We start from the raw sequence: 16,878 nt of genomic DNA on the forward strand, positions 1-16,878 counted from the left end.
GAAAAGTGAAATGTTTTTATGGGTGAGTGCTAGAAGTAGTATAGTCACTTCCACCATGTCCTGTGGGTCTAAATGTAGTCACGTGGCAATATACAACTGCAAGGGAGGCTAGGAAATATCACCAGGTGCTGGGAGGAAGTGGAGTTGGGTTGGTGACCTCTAACTGAGGTCGGGCAAGAACTGGAATCCAGGTCTTCCTCTCCTACCTTAAGCCCCGCCCCCAAACACACCCCCCTCACTTAATGTCATCAAACCCATGACGAGTCTGGGCCTATGAATAACGTCACTTTGCTCAACATGGGCCAGGTCTTCTTTTTTCTTAGAAATGTTACCATGAAATGATGCGGAGCAAAGGGAGGTTTGACACCCGCTGTCCATTAGAGAGCTAGATCGAGGCGTTGGGTCTACACAGAAGACAGCTGTTCTACATCTGATTCCTTTTAGGAGGTGCATTACATTCACAATGCAAATCATCCCCTGAGAAGGAGACAGCTACCGAGGATAATCCAGGTCCTGGGACAAGAGCATCTGGCTAAGAGCTGACGACGTGGTTGAGAAAATGAGTCAATGCCAACAGTGTTACCTGCACCTCCTCTTTCTGTGTCACTCCCATCTTTTATTAGACATTATCCCATGATCGATGGATGGGAGGAAAATCCAAATCCTGCCTGAGGTACCCCCACTACATCTCAAAAAATCCAGCCAAAAGGCACTAGAAAACCTCTGCTGTAGGGCGCAGGTCTTAGTAGGCGTGTTCTATTTTCAGGTCCATTCCACTATGGTTGTGGCCAAGAGAAGTAAGGATGAGGCCACTGGGACCCGTTTTTCAAGCAAAAACATGTAAAACAACACATTAAAATATTAGTGTACTGTAGGTTTCAGCATCCTGGAAAACATAACCTTCCCCCACAGTTATCTGCATTTTTGGTGTCAAACGCTCTCATTGGGTGAACAAATCTGTTAAGTCAGAATAAATCACCAGACCCCACTGGTTCTTGATGGGGCTTTGGGGAGTGTTGTTTACGGCAAATGTCTAAGTTACAGTCCAAGTTTAGATTAGATAAATATAAAATGGCCATTTTATATTCAGTACAATGCTCTGAACATCCAGGCACCTGATAAACACTGAGTTAAGAGTCATGCATGTGATTATTATCTTACTGGTTTGACCATAGTTCAGAAACTCTAAATGAGCATGGATAACTGGACATGGAGCAAAGGTCAGCTGCCAGGCTGCCCTGCTCTGAACCTTCCAGAGCAGTGCCCAGCCCCTCACCCGCAACACCACCACACATAGTATCCACACTCACTGGTGCACACGCGTGCATGCGCGCACAAACACAAACACACACACACACACACACACACACAATGCATCTTGCCGCTCATGGGGTTTAGCTCCCTTCTGGGATGGCCACATCTAGCCTCATCCTTGGGATGCTGTTCTGCTTCCCCACTCTGTCTCTGGTGAGTCCTTTCATTCCCCTCACCTCTGGCCTAAGACCTTAGTTCTTGTATGCATAAAGAAAGAAAATAAATCATTAAAAAAAATAAAGTGAGCTCTCACTATATACCAGGCCACAAGATTATGCCTTTTACACACACACTCTGATATAATCCTTAGACCCGTGCTGTGTGGTAAGCCAGCCATGACGCCCATCTTATAGGTGAGGACACGGAGCTGCCCAGGCTCAGCCCCCAGCCAGCTAGAGCCCAGCCGTGCTTGATGGATTTCAAATCCCACCCCATGTATTACTGTTAGAGCACAGTGGCCTTGTGAGCTCTGAAGACTGTACAACCAAGCTCTAGAGCTGCAATGGTTTGTGGTTTATGACAATAAAGAGTGATCAAAGCATCCCAGAATTGCCAAGTGCTGAATAAATGCCACCAGGACTGCACAGCCCTTGCCCGCCACGAGTGGGCCCGGTCACGTCAAATGGCCACGCGGCGAGACAGCAAGGGCTTATTAGTGTCACTCGAAAAAGACACAGTCAAGTGGCCATGTTTGCAATCCACTGGTTATTTCAATTCTGGAGACCCAGCCCCTCCCCCCCAGGCTCCCGTTTGGTTCTGGATCATTTGCAAATCCAGAAGAAAGTATGGCTGTTACCTCCTCACTTTTTTTCAAACAATGAAAAGAAAGTGGCTCACCATTTTGGCGCAGAATAGTAAAGCAGTAATCGTGATGCCTCTACCACTCCTGCTTCAAAAAGGAGAAATTATAGCCTTTCATTCTCCGAGCAGCATGTAACTAAGGTTTAGATGAGTGAACAGATGCATGCAAGAATCAGCCACGCGCAGAGAAAACATTCATTTTCACAATCTGGTAAATCTGCTAGGTAGGCATGAAACAGAGCCAAATTGATTTCAGCAGAATGCGATGTCACAGCCTCAGCTCGACGGGGCTCATCCTTGGCCTCACTTGGTGCCAGGGTTGTTCCCCCCAAAATCCCGGGGCACCCACCCCAGACCTCCGAGGGTCTGTGAGGAGGCCCGTCCATGGAGGCAGGCTTCACCCGATCCCAGTGGGTCAGACCAGAACATGAGCCCTGTTCTTACTTCTCCCCCTTCAGGGTCTTTTGAACACCCCAGCACCCAGCCCCTCATCCCTTCCTTCTACGGGTACTTTATAGAGAATCACAGAGCCTGAAAACAGGCAATGTCTTTCCGGATCAGCTTGTCCAAGTCTTTTGTTTTTATGAGTGAGACCCAGGGAGGAGCAAAGTCCTGCCCAAGCTTACCTGTGTCATTAAATCATGGGCCCAGCAACTTCTGACTCCCAAACTCTTGCCCCCACACGCTGTCTCCACTGAAATCTGGACGCAGACTACACAGGACAGGAACTCTGCAATTCCAGCCACCCCAGATGTCTAGATGTCTAGAAATATTTTCAGTGCAAAGGATTCTGGTCTGGCCTCTTGTTTCTCCACTGGAACAAATCCCCAAGCCCAGAACACTACGAGTTTACAACCCTTTCTCAGAAAACCTCAGAGATAAAGGTATTTTGGAAGGAAGATTTTTTTTCTAGTTGTATATTTGTTTTTGAGGCAATACTGGTTTACAACACAGTATATGATTGGGGGTATGTAGGAACCCACCCCTTTTGGCATATGTAACCACATCACACCCACCCCCAGAGCACCCACAGCTCTCTACCCTCACCATCTTTCAGACTTTATGATGGTAAAATGGTACGTTGCCAGCCTCAGATCCTGTTCCCTGAAGCCTGGGGCCAAGCGTAGGAAGAGTCTGACTAAGGGGATGGACCCTACAGATCACCCCACAGCAGCCTGGGTCAGGTTTTTTGCTGCCCACGGAAAGCACCGGGCTGTCAGAGCTCTCTGGACTCTGGAATGATGAAGGACCCGGATGCTACCATTCTCTTTACACAAGTGGCCTTCAGTAAATACCATGGGCCAGGTGGTGAGTGTCTCTTGTCAGTAAGAGAGTCACTAGAACCTTCTCGGCAAGTCTTTTGTTTCTCTGTAGATCTCAGTTACTCCATCCGCCTCTCAGGTGTATCCCAGATAACAAAATGGGCTTCCCCCACCCCGGTTCCCACCCCACAGACCCCAGGGGCCGCCCGCCCAGTTTCTTGGACTTGCTATAAGACACACCCAGCTGGGCTGAAGGCCGGCACGCGAGGAGGCAGCTGGGCCATGGTGGCGGGGCCAGCAGCGCACCTGTCCCCCCGGCTCCAGTAAAAGCAGAGGCAGGAGGCTCTGCCACTGTCCCGACGGGCAAGGGCCGCGCCCGCCTCGCAGGGCTGCCTCGGGCTCCCCCCGCTCTCAGCTTCCCCCTTCTCGTCAGATGGGCAGGCGTCCAGAGCTGTCAGCTTTTCTTCTGCCCAAGTTAACAGGGACATTGATTTCCGAGGAAGGGAGGCCCTGCCTCTCCCAGCCCGCTCTTCCCCTGGCCCCGGCTTAGCCACGCCAGCTCCGTGGCATTGTCCGGTTTTATTAGTACTGCCTGGCTGAGGCCTCCTTCCCAGGCGGCCCCTGGGCTGCCAGCCCCTCTTTGCCTGGCACGTCCACGTGCACTTCTGGCCTCCCAGGGACAGCCTGCTTATCTTGGCAGTGGGCATTTGATCCCCTGGTTCCCAAAGGGGGCTGCTGTCCGGGGAGCTTGCATGTGTCTGCACTGTTTCTGGGCTGTCGCGGGAAGGGTCCCGTGAACGTGACCGTGCTGGGTTGGCTCTCTGATCACTGGAAATCGAATCACTTTGGGGATTAGAATGGGCCTGGGTCGGGGTGGAGTGTCCCACAGGGTTCTGCTGCCTTTGTGAGGAGGCACTGGGCCCCTGAGCCAGAACTCTCCCCCACGTTCATCTGCTGGAGAGCTGTGGGCACGGTGTTTTGGGGCATTTCCCTATAGCGGGAGGAGGGAATTTTACTCAGAAAACCATAAAGGTCTTCCAAGAAAAAGAACCCCCCAATTCTGTCCTTTGGAACAAGGGGTGTAGGCGTAGAGGGGGAAGGAACTGAGGGTGTAGGTGCTCTCCCGGGCAGCACAGCAGCAGCCACAGTGGCGTCTCGGCGCCTCCTTCCAGCTCTGCAATTCAGCGCCGACCCGCCACACTCAACGCAAGAACAGAGACTGACATCTGCAGGGAAGGGCTCAGACCAGACCACGCGTGGTGTGAACAGGACGGCAGGCCTTGCCCGCACAACCTGCTGCCTCACTGCTGACCTTCAACAGCACATCCACTCCAGGGCGAGGGGTAATGAATGAAAGTTTTAGATGAAGAGAAGAGCGAATATTAGGTAGGTGGAGGACTCTAAGTAATGATGGTGAAGACATGTGATATTTACTGAGTACATTCCAGATGCCAGAACCGTGCTACAGTAGTTTGTACGTATTATCTCATTTAATCTTTACAATAATCCAATGAGGGAGGTACGGTTGTTGTTTCTGAAGAAATCTGAGGTTTGAGGGACATACCAAAGGTAGGAGGTGAATCCATCTTTGCTTCCAGTACTAAGGCCATGATGCAGCCCTCCTTGTTGCCAAAGAGATAAGTGGGCAAAGGGTATCAAGCGACAAAATACATGTGCAAATACACTTACTGAATACACGGAAGCCATACAAGTAATTTTTAAAAAGCAACAATAAAGCATAATTTCACATATATTAAACAGTAAAACAGAGTTAAAGGTAACAACGTGGTGACACTGCTACACTACAATATTGCTGTTGTTGTATTATCAGTATCTGAAAAATAGTTTTCAATGTATCCCATCTGGGGAGCCTCCCTGGTGGTGCAAGGATTAAGACGCAACCTACGAAGTTGTCCATAGCCACTACAGCACAAGTTCGATCCCCAGCCAGGAAGCAACCCACATGGTGCAGCAGACCTCTCCTGACTCGCCCGCTGCTCCACTCAGCAGTGTATTTCGGTCAATCAGCCTGTTTTGTTCCCCACTCTATCTCTGATGAATCCTCTCACCGCCCCCCTCCACACCTCTGGCCTGTACCCCAGCTCTTGTATGCATAATTAAATCTTTAAAAATAACCCAATATATCCCATCTGTACATAAAACTGGAGTAATAGATAACAAAAGCCATAAAACTGTTTCTACCCATTAATCTGGCAATCTTAGTCCCAGAAATGTATTCTAAAGAAGTAAGTCTAAGAGAAAATGGGACATACATGTAGCTCTTATTGTTAAGATTGAAAGTTGTAAGTTACATATTAAATTATATAACTGTCTTATAAAATTGTAGTGAAAAACTGAAGACAATCTAAATGTTCAGCAGTAGGGGAATGGTTAACTGAACAGATATGAAACCACTGGATGGATATCATACATCTATTAAAATCATACACACAGGACCTTCCCAATGGCGCAGCGGTTGAGCGCTGGGTTGCGAAGCTGCCCGCAACCTCTGCGGCACCGCTTCGATCCCCGGCTGCTCCCCGGCCACCGGAGGAGGGTCCCACATGGCGCGCAGACCTCTCCTGCCGCCCGCTGCACCCCTCAGCAGTGTACTTCAGTCCTTCTGCCTGCTCTGCTGCCCGCTCTGGCTCTGGTGGATTCTCTCACCCTCCCGTGCTTCTGACTGTACCCAGGGCTTGCATAAATAAATAAAAATAAATCTTTAAAAAAAAATCATACACACAAAGACCTTAGTAGCAATAAAGAAGCAGAATATAAAATTATAACTGTGCAGCCATGTAAAAATTATGGCTGCAAAGAGACAAAGACTGCAAAAGAACAGGGAAACATTGATGTGAATTCTGTGTGAGACTGGTGGATTCAAAATGATTTCTTCACTTTTAAAAATATTCTTTATTGCTGTTAAAAGCAATAAAAATTAAAAATTTGAAGCAGCTGACAAGACTTGTCCATAAAAATAAGGGCGCCTGCTGAGTTGTTTTGATGATTAAATAAGTTAATGGATGCAAAAGCACCTAGAAACAGTCCCTGCAGGCCCTCCATGGGGTCCCCCTGCCCCTCGCCGCCTCCCCTGCTTCCTCCAGCTCCGTATCCTGAGGCTGCAGGATCAACACCACCTCTGCCCGGCTCTCTCCGGCTGTTTCACTTTTTATTGCTTTTCATTGATGACTCGGGAGCTCACCAGGCTCTAGACACTTACACTTTCTGATTCTCTCATCAGCATAAATGCGTTCTTGCCTTTGGTTAATGTGAAATATATAATTAAGAAAGAATAGAAAAACAGTGTATTAACAATATGGCAGTTCCCCGCAAATCAGAGTTACCAGACGATCCAGCAATTCTACTTCTGGGGCTCTATCCAAAAAAAGTGAAGGCAGGGACTGCAGGAGACAGTTGTCCGCCCACACTCATAGCAGCATTAGTCACAGTGGCCAGCAGGTAGGAAAAACCCATGTGCCCAGTGACAGGTGAGTGAATAAGAACACGTGGGGTGTACAGACAACAGAATGTGAATTTGACCTTAAAAGGGAAGGGAATCTGGTCTAGGCTACAACCTGGGTATAACCTGAAGACATGGACGCTGAGTGAATTAACATACCACGAGAAAATAAATACAGTAGGAACCCACAAAGATAAGGTCCCGGGATAGACAAATTCACAGACAGAAAGTAGACTAGGGGGGGCCTCCCCGGTGGCGCAGCGGTTGAGCGCTGGGTTGCGAGGCCGCCCGTGGCCTCTGCGGCGCCGGTTCGATCCCCGGCTGCTCCCCGGCCACCGGAGGAGGGTCCCACATGGCGCGCGGACCTCTCCTGCCGCCCGCTGCTCCCCTCGGCGGTGTGCTTTGCTCCTTCTGCCTGCTCTGCCTCCCCACTCTGGCTCTGGTGAGTTCTCTCACCCTCCCGCGCTTCTGACTGTACCCAGTGCATGTATAAACAGACAAACAAACAAGCAAATAAATGAATAAAAAAAAAAAAAAAAAAAAAGTAGACTAGGGTAGGGCCTCCCCGGTGGCGCAGCGGTTGAGCGCCAGGTTGTAAAGCTGCCCGCAGCCTCTGCAACGCCGGTTCGATCCCCGGCTGCTCCCCGGCCACCGGAGGAGGGTCCCACATGGCGCGCAGACCTCTCCTGCCGCCCGCTGCTCCCCTCAGCAGTGTCCTTCGGTCCTTCTGCCTGCTCTGCTCCCCGCTCTGGCTCTGGTGAATTCTCTCGCCCTCCTGCGCTTCTGACTGTACCCAGTGCTTGTATAAATAAATAAATAAAAATAAATCTTTAAAAAAAAAAAAGAAAGAAAGTGTAGGGGGAGCTCGTGTTTAACGGGGTCAGAGTTTCAGTTTGGGCGGGGCCTCCCTGGTGGCACAAGGGCTTACGATGCAGCACTATGAAGTGATCTGCAGCCACCACAGCACAAGTTCGATCCCCCGCCAGTGAGCTGACCCATATGGCGCAGCAGACCTCTCCTGACTTGACCGTTCCTCCCCTCAGCAGTGTATCTCAGTTAGTCTGCCTGTTCTGTTCCCCACTCTGTTTCTGGTGAATCCGCTCTCACCCCACGCACCTCTGGCCTGTACCCCAGTTCTTATATGCATAAATAAATAAATATTTAAAAAAAAAAAAGAGTTTCACAACCCAAATGTCCAAAAATAGATGACTGGATCAAGAAGATGTGGTCCATATACAGCATGGAATATTACTCAGCAATCAAAAAAGATAAACACATGCCATTTGCATCAACATGGATGGAGCTGGAAGGGATCATGCTCAGCGAAATAAGCCAGAAAGAAAAAGAAAAATACCGGATGGTCTCACTCATAGCAGGAATCTAGAAAACTTAAATAAGGGACCAGGAAAATGAATAACTATAAGAAAGAAAATATCAAAATCAACAAACAACTATGAACCAGAGACACTCTATGGGGGGTAAGGGGTGGGGAGGGGAGGGATTGGGGTCAAAATAATGGGATTGCAATTATATAGGGAATATAAAATAAAATTTAATAAAAAAAAGTTTCAGTTAGGGAAGATGAGAAAGTTCTGGAGATGATGGTATTGAGGGCTGTAGGACAGTGTGACTGTGCTTAATGCCACTGAATGTACACTGAAAAAAAATGGTTAAAAATGGTATTTTAAGTCAAGCACATTTTATTACAATTATGAGGAAAAGGGCAGGATATTAGTAGTCTCCCTGATATCTTACTTCCTGGAGACACTGTCTTAGGTAAAAGATGTGGGAAGTGAGGATATTTCAGGAATTGTGGCAGGTGAGACAGGGGCTGTAGAGAGGTAGATCTCCCTCCACAACCCCTCTGCTCTGCCTGCACGTCCAGGATCACCAGCCATCAAGGGAGCATGGGAAAGCAATTAGGGCTGAGAGATGAGTTTGAAGGACAGGGCCGGTGGTACTTACTCACGATGGCGGAGGTGAAATCAGGAAAGAGAGGGAAATCAGAAAAGCAATAGCCATAAGAAACTAACAAAGGAGTTCTCTGAATCCACCCGCTGTCAGAAGACAGGGTCTAGCTGAGCACTTCAGTAGCAAGTCCAGATCGCCACAAGAGCCTGGGGGACCAGGTGGCCCCACTTCCTGCTGAGTGGGTGCTCAGGTGGGCGGCTGCTTGGCTGAGCACAGCAGCTCATTCTCATTTGCACATCGCTAATTCTTCCACAGTTCTTCCTCTTGTTGGGTGGAAAACCTACATCCCAGTCAACTGCTGATGAGGTCTGGCCTCATTCTGCCCTCTGAAGCAGTGCAGAACAATTCCACCCCCTCTTCTCTGTGAAGTCTTTTCTGGATGAACATCCTCAGCATCTTCAACTGCTCCATATCCTCGAGACCTGAACCCCAGCCTCCTCAGGAGCTGCGCCCAGTCCTCACCTTCCTCCTGCAGCAGCTGTATTGTTCTCCAATTAGGGCGGCTGTCGAGTCCCCCATAACTATGACTCTGCGTGTCTCACTCCCATGCTAGGTTATAAACTACTTGACAGTTCATGTGCAAAAGACCTGGGGGGTTATTCATTTCATTGTTCATTAATTCAACCCATTGGACCCCCAAGATCAACATGTGAAACATCTAATTGGAAAAGAAATAACATTTGTTGAGTACTTAATCCGTTTTAGGCACTCAGGGAGATGTTTTACATACAGAATTTCATTTAATCCACACATAAACCCCACGTGAGAAGTATTACTTTCTCCACCCTATATATTAAGAAAGTCAGGCCTAAGTTCAAACCACTGAGAAGAATCAAATCCAGTGCATCTGACACCAGGGCCCATATGCTTTCCACAACAGTCCCATTTCAGGACACATTAGGGCTGCAATTGAGACCGGCTCAATTAAACACTAAGGACATTATGTGACAATACGCACGTGGTGGGGGAGCCTCTGGTTGGTGCAGCCAGCAGCTTAACAATGTCAAGGATGCCCGTTTCTCCTCTACCCACTTTGCCACCCACAATGTTGCCTTTGTCCTAAGGCAGGCAGTCCTCCGAAGTCACTGCAGTGACATGCTCCTTTGTCATTGTTAGCGGGAAAGGAAGACTGATTTGCCTGATTTCTCTTTTAAGAGGGAGCAAAACTTTACTAGAATCTTTCAGCAAGCTACTTCCATATAGCTCATCAGCTACAAGAGTGACTGCTGGCCAGGAGGACTGAATGTTCCTGCCTTGGCCTAGTTAAACTTAGCCCTTGAGTTGGGATGCATGCCCCAAACCCAGGCACAGCTGGGGGCGGGGGATCCAGAGCCAATCTCTGCCATCCGGGGCCTTCCAGCCTAGAATGAAAGACAAGCATTGTACAAGTATTGCAGGTTCAACACACGTTATGGCAGGGGAAGAAACACCACCACCTGCAGAACACAGAAATCACTGAACCCCTGTGGTTCTGAAGGCCTCCCGGGGGCAGAGCTCCTGGTGTCTCCAGGGAAGCTGGGCCGAGGGTGGGCAGGAGAGGAAGACTGGGGAGGAAAACGAGCTGGACCACTCTCACACTCGACTTTAAGTCCCTGGATGCTTCCCAGGGAAAGCCTGATCAACCATGCATGCACTCACCTCCCAAATATCTACCAGCACCAGGTAAGAATATGTGTACATCACCAGCAAAAGACACTTGATTAAGAGATGACTAGTCTGGGAATGAACCAAGCTTGTATACACTTTCACTCTCTCCCTCCTGCTCAATAGTTATCCTATTGCTTTTTTTTTTTTTTTAATTTATTCATCCAAGATTTTGGGTATAGGCCAGAGGTGTGGGGTGTGGTGGTGAGAGGATTCACCAGAGACAGAAAGGGGAGCAGAACAGGCAGATCTACTGAGATACACTGCTGAGGGGAGCAGCGGGTGAGACAGGAGAGGTCTGCTGTGCCATGTGGGTAGCTCCTTGGCTGGCCAGGGATCGAACTTGTGCTGCCGAGGCTATGGTTAGCTTCACAGTGCTGTGCTTAACACCTTGCATAACCAGGGAGGCCCTTAAAGGAGAATTATTTATGTCTATATATCCTTATCCAAAGCACCTGGCTTTTTCCTAATTGATCAATAATCATTCAATAAATGTCCAATTAAAAAAACGTGACCGCCTACTGAAATGTCAAGGAAGACTGCCACTGGTTGCACCCCCTTCCTTGCGTCCTCAGCCCGGCAGCACCCCCTCTGCTATAAGTGGAGCTTCTAGGGCAGCACCTCTGTCTGCCAGCTGTGGGAGGCTGCCTGCTCTGGTGTCCCTGCCCCGTCTCACCAGCAGGGAAAAGGGTGAAGCAGATCGCCCAGGGAAGCTCTTCATTGGCTGGCTCAATACAGAAACAACCAGAAAGCCCTTGAAGTAGTACTTGGCAAATATGGGTGAACAGTGGACATCCTCTGGATGCAAGACTGTGAAACCAACAAACCTAGAGGATTGCTCTGGTCACCTTCAAGAGCCTAGCAGAGAAGCAGCTAGAGGCATGAATGGAAAGTCCTTTGATGGGAAAGCCACAAAGGTAGAACCGGCCACTAAACCATCATTTGAAAGCAGGAGATGAGGACCACCTTCCAGACGCAGAGACCCTCCAAGAGGTCTTAGTGGTGAGGAAGGAGCTGGGGAAGCTGGGCCTCCCTCATGCAAAGGCACATGATAACGGCTAGTCCGTGAATTTTAATATGTGTTCTTTTCAGGGATCACTTCCAGTAAAAAAGGGGACCCCCACCATGAAGTGGGGGGTCCTCCTCTCAGAGCCAGTTTGAAGCAGCAGTGGAACAGGAGGCAGAGCCCCCCATGCAGGACACAGTTATGGAGGCCCACCTCGAAAGGAACCCCTGCCCTCTTGAAGAGATGCTTACTTGTCCCCAAGAGATGACGAATAGTCTACTACAGACTGCTATTCAAGCAGCCATCACGCAAGTTCTTGGAGCGCTCCACCTACTTGAGGGCACAGCCATTTTGAGGGGAGGGGTTGGGGGAGACCAATGCCTGGAAGATTACAGCAGGTCTCGGGATGGGCAGGGTGGAAGCCGAGACAGCAGCCACAGTGATCTCCACTGAAGGGGTCACGATCAGTTTGACAGACAAAACAGGGCTCCCCCATCTATGGAAAGGGAGGGGGGCCCTCCAGTGACTTCTCTGGCAGTTTAAGCTGCAGTACACCAAGGAGGGGTGGTGTGGAGCCGGTGGATCTGCCAGAGGGGGTAGGCAGAAGCTGGCATTAAAAACAGAAAACTTTGAACCCAAATCCCTGTTCAAAGAAACACACAAAAAGTGGAACCTGGGCCTCCCCGGTGGCGCAGCAGTTGAACGCTGGGTTGCGAAGCTGCCCGCAGCCTCTGCAGCGCCGGTTCGATCCCCGGCTGCTCCCCGGCCACCGGAGGAGGGTCCCACATGGCGCGCAGACCTCTCCTGCCGCCCGCTGCTCCCCTCAACAGTGTCCTTCGGTCCTTCTGCCTGCTCTGCTCCCCGCTCTGGCTCTGGTGAATTCTCTCACCCTCCCGCGCTTCTGACTGTACCCAGTGCTTGTATAAATAAATAAATAAATAAATAAATCTTTAAAAAAAAAAAAAAAAAAAAAAAGAAAAAGAAACTGCACTTGCCTTTAAAAAAAAAAAAAAAAAAAGTGGAACCTTTGCAGGCCTTAACTACCCAAGGCCTACTAAGAGGAAAAACTGTTACCTTTGGAAAATCTGTTAAGTTCTCCCTTGTGTTTTTTATGTTGTGAGGAAAAACATAAAACATGTTTAATCTTAGCTGACTTTGTGACGTTGCTTTCAACAAGCAAATGCTCGATGTGTTGAGACTTGACCTGTGCATGGTTTTCTAAGTAAGTGTCCCTAAAGGCCACTTCTCACCTGATTTTCCCAGCAAGCAAGGCAAGCTATTCTAAGATCTTCCACAAACATCTAGGCATCTAGAAAGGAGAGCTGAGTCCTGCCCCCCTACAGACACGCCAGCTATTAAAGGGTGGTCTGGTCAAGCTACTCTTAGGATGTCAGATTCAAACTGAACCTCAGGGTCCTTGGTATGAAAAACCGAGTCAAATGCTTATGTAAGGAAGTGCTACATGCCCAGTAGACCCACACCTGACCGCCTCACCCAAAGGCAAACCCTGGTCGTATTTTGCTTCCTGACATTTCTTTAGAAATCCGTAAGAAACTGGGCCTCCCCTGGTGGCGCCGGCAGTTGAGTGCCGCGCTGTGAAGCTGTCCACAGCCTGTGCAGTGCTAGTTTGATCCCTGCCGGCCGGCGAGGGTCCCATATGGTGCAGCAGACCTCTCCTGTTGCACCCGCAGCTCCCCTCAGCAGTGTATTTTGTCAGTTTGCCTGTTCTTTTTCCCTGCTCTGTCTCTGGTGAATCCTCTCAACCCTCCCGCGCATCTGGCCTGTACCCCAGTTCTTGTGTAAATGAATAAATAAATCTTTAAAAAAAAATAAAGAAATCTGTAAGAACCTCCTCTCTCCCCCTCTCCTCATGTAAGGCCATTTAAGGGTGTGACTGGGCTTACACAGTGTGTGACTTGTATACTGGATTTGATAGGTAGCAGTAAGAATAGGATGGGGGGGGGCATTGTGGCTGCATTTAAAGGTCTTCATAAAGGTTCCTCGCAGCTCCAGCCAGAGATGCCACAGGCCCAGGCGAGAATGAGGGCATGTTCTCTATAGCCAAGCCCAGGCTCCACGGCCCTCACCTCCTCCCCCAGAGCTGCTCCTTCTCCTCCAGGGCCTGCTCTGATGAACCCTTATTCTCAAGACTAGATCTGCTAAATGTACCCTGTGGATTAAGACTCTTTTTAAAAAGATTTATTTATTTATGCATACAAGAACTGGGGTGTAGGCCAGAGGTGTGGAAGATGAGAGGATTCACCAGAGACAGAATAGGAAGCAGAACAGGCAGATCTACTGAAATACACTGCTGAGGAGAGCTGCGGGCGAGACAGGAGAGGTCTGCTGCACCATGTGGGTAGCTCCCTCGTCAGGGATTGTGGATAGCTTCATAGTGCTGAGACTTAACCCCTTGTGCCACCAGGGAGGCCCCAGGACTCACTCTAAAGCAAGGGCAGAACATCGACGCCGATGGACTTCTGCTGAAAGGCATGTTAATGGCTTGGCTGAGTGAATGATCAGGTCAGGGGTTTTGCTTGGGGCCTGTTGGAATCAGGCCCAGGCAAAGTCCACAGGGCTGAGTTCCTCTCCCTCTCGTTGAGACTTCTCTGGGGAGGCTTTGTTTTTAGCGCACGGAGTGGACACTGGGCACACGGGGGTCCCTGAAGGGATGGCTGCAGCAGCACCAGGCTCACCTCTTCTCAGGTGAGGCGCAGGGAGAAAGAACCCTACTCCTTTCTTCCACAAAAGTCCCTGAGGTTCACTCTGATTGGACTGGCCATTGTCACATATCCTGACCTGAGCCAATCACTGTGGTCAGCAAAATGCAACATGCTGACTGGTTGGCCCTAACCCCCGACTCCCAGGACCAAAGCCAACCACATGCACTGGGGAGGGAAATCAGGGGCTGACCCTGAAGAAAGGACAAACAGATGTTCAATCGCAATGTCTTCAACAGCCATTCATATTCTTCCCAGGGGTATTTCTACTTTAGCAGAAGAAGCCTTGAGGCAGCAGAGCTTCAAAAGGATTTCTAATCATGGAGTTTCCAGAATTCTGTTCACCTGGCCAAGCCACCTGAACTGGTGTGTCCAAAGGAGCATTCGGTCTCTTTTCTAGCGTAAGCAGACACATGCCATGATTGCCATACACGTAAACCTCCAGCAGGAAACCAGGGCGTTGACTTGATTGATACACACATAATTATGCCCATTAGTCCACATGATGGGCACGCACAGGATTATCTACCTCGGTACCTAAGGTGATTGATACCCATGTGGTTATCTGCCATGAAGACACGCCCCTCCCCACTTCTAATGCAATTACCTTCCTCCGTAGACATGGAATTGCTGCCACGTGATGACTTGCTCCAGATACACACGTGATTGATGCCCGTGCAATTATCTAACACAATGATATGCCAGTGATTGATGCCCATGTGATTATCTGCTAAGATGATACCCATGCAAATGAAAACTGGCAAGTCCTGCGAGCTCTAATAATAACCCTCAGCAGCAAGCCCAAACCAATGGCTAAGAATGCAGAAAGGTTCTTTTAAAAGGCCACCCAAACACTCGCATGTGTGTGAGAATGTGTATGAGAGATTTTGTAGTGTTTAAAGGAGAAGTCAGAAAGTTGCCGTTAAAAAAAAAAAGTACAAGTCCTTTCCAGCTTTCAGATTCTCAGATCCTGGGGTCTAACAAATAACACAAAGTACCACTGATTTTGCAGAAGGTAGCAGGTCTTTATTCTCTCAGCAATTTGTAGTTAATCAATAGACTTTGGGTCTCAGTGACTTTTCTGCCCCTTAGTGACCAGGTAAGGAAACCAGGGGAGGGAATTACTCTGCACACCTGGGAGGATGCTCAGGCTCATCGCTGAGCAAGGTCACGCTCCCATGCCAGAGCGTGCTGTGTTCTAGGCTGGGCCGCCCGGCTCTCATATCCAGCCTCCGCTGCTCTTCATAGAAACAGTCAAAGTCATCCCTGGAGATCCAAGGGGTTAAGGCACAGCACTATGAAGCTATCTGCAGCCACTGCAGCATGCATTCGATCCCTGGCCAGGGAGCTACCCACATGGCGCAGCAGGCCTCTCCTGACTTGCCCGCTGCTCCCCTCAGCAGTGTATCTCAGTGGATCTGCCTGTTCTGCTCCCCACTCTGTCTCTGGTGAATCCTCTCACCCCTGCATCTCTGGTCTACACCCCAGTTCTTGTATGCATAAATAAATACATCTTTAAAACAAACAAAAACCAGTCAAGCAGGAGCAGGTGTGGTGATTTATCTTGCTTCTTTTCCCCAATTCACTGTTCTGACTTTTGAGAAGAGCATGTAATATCCCCATAGAATGTGATGATTTTCTTTGTTATTGTCAAAAGATGCTAATCCATGGAGAGAACCGTCCTGGGTAATGTTAATTCAGCTGCTGCCTGTTTTTATAATAGGATTATGTTTTCCAGGATTTAAAGATCCCACTTGTTAGCTACCAAACAGACTTCTACAACAGCTATAAAATCTAACTTAATCCCTATTGGCACTAAGGAAATAGCTGAACTACAATTTATGTTTAACTATCCTTAGTGTTCGACAACCTCCAATAAATATCTATTTCTTTTGATATTATAAAAGGAAACTGTTCAGTGAGATAATTGGAGGCCCGTGGGTCGAATCATGCAATATCTCTAAGGCAGAACAAATGTTGTTTATATCCGGTAAGGATTATGGGGAGAGTTTATTTAAACAGATTAACCTATGTTTACATATATTAATGTTCATTTCTTCTATCCAAAAAACATTATGGGGGAATCAACTATTTGGTCTATTACCACTTGGTGGGAAAACCTAATGAAGTTATCAACAGAATAAATTTCTGAATGGAACACTATACAGAACTTAAGGCAGAAGGTTAATTTTACTTTACAAAGGATGAGGGGGTTTGCTGCAGGTGGGTTTAGATAAGGGAAAGAAAGGGGCCCATATATGATACTGGGAGCCAGAGAGTGTGTGGTAAGTAGATCCCCTTTGTCTTGAACCCTTCACCCCTGGCTTGCTCTCTCTTCAAAACTGGAGTTGCGTGGAAGTCAAAGGGTTTACCAGGAACGTGAACTTGAGCATGGTGACACTGAGACATCTTTCTTTTCCTGTTCCCCTCCCCCCTCCAGACAGGTGACTCTCCAGAAGCTTATGGTGGGCCAGATGGGAACAGAAATATGCTGGCAAATATTGTTTCAAGATGAAGGGGAAGAAAACAAGGAGGCTGACATGTAACATATCAAAGACCATCCAGGCACTCGGAAGTTGAACATGAAATCTCAGGGCAGTCCAACCTCTTTAAAGATGCAAATTGCAGTCAAACACAGAAAACAGTAGGGTTCTGTTTATCCTTTCACAAAGGGTGCAAACTGCTAATCAGGCTCCATTG

General features: G+C 48.6%; 1 protein-coding gene and 1 pseudogene across 1 annotated transcript in view; one reads left to right on the forward strand and one right to left on the reverse strand.

The window, feature by feature from the left end:
- The window catches only part of CLYBL (citramalyl-CoA lyase), a 221,443-nt gene that overhangs the window by 54,583 nt on the left and 149,982 nt on the right, over positions 1–16,878 (reverse strand). The window lies entirely within an intron of this gene.
- Positions 10,433–11,796, forward strand: LOC119259668 (RNA-binding motif protein, X chromosome-like; annotated as a pseudogene).

This window comes from Talpa occidentalis, unplaced genomic scaffold (assembly GCF_014898055.3).
Source record: "Talpa occidentalis isolate TD23 unplaced genomic scaffold, MPIMG_talOcc4v2.1 talOcc4.5, whole genome shotgun sequence".
NCBI classification, from domain to species: domain Eukaryota; kingdom Metazoa; phylum Chordata; class Mammalia; order Eulipotyphla; family Talpidae; genus Talpa; species Talpa occidentalis.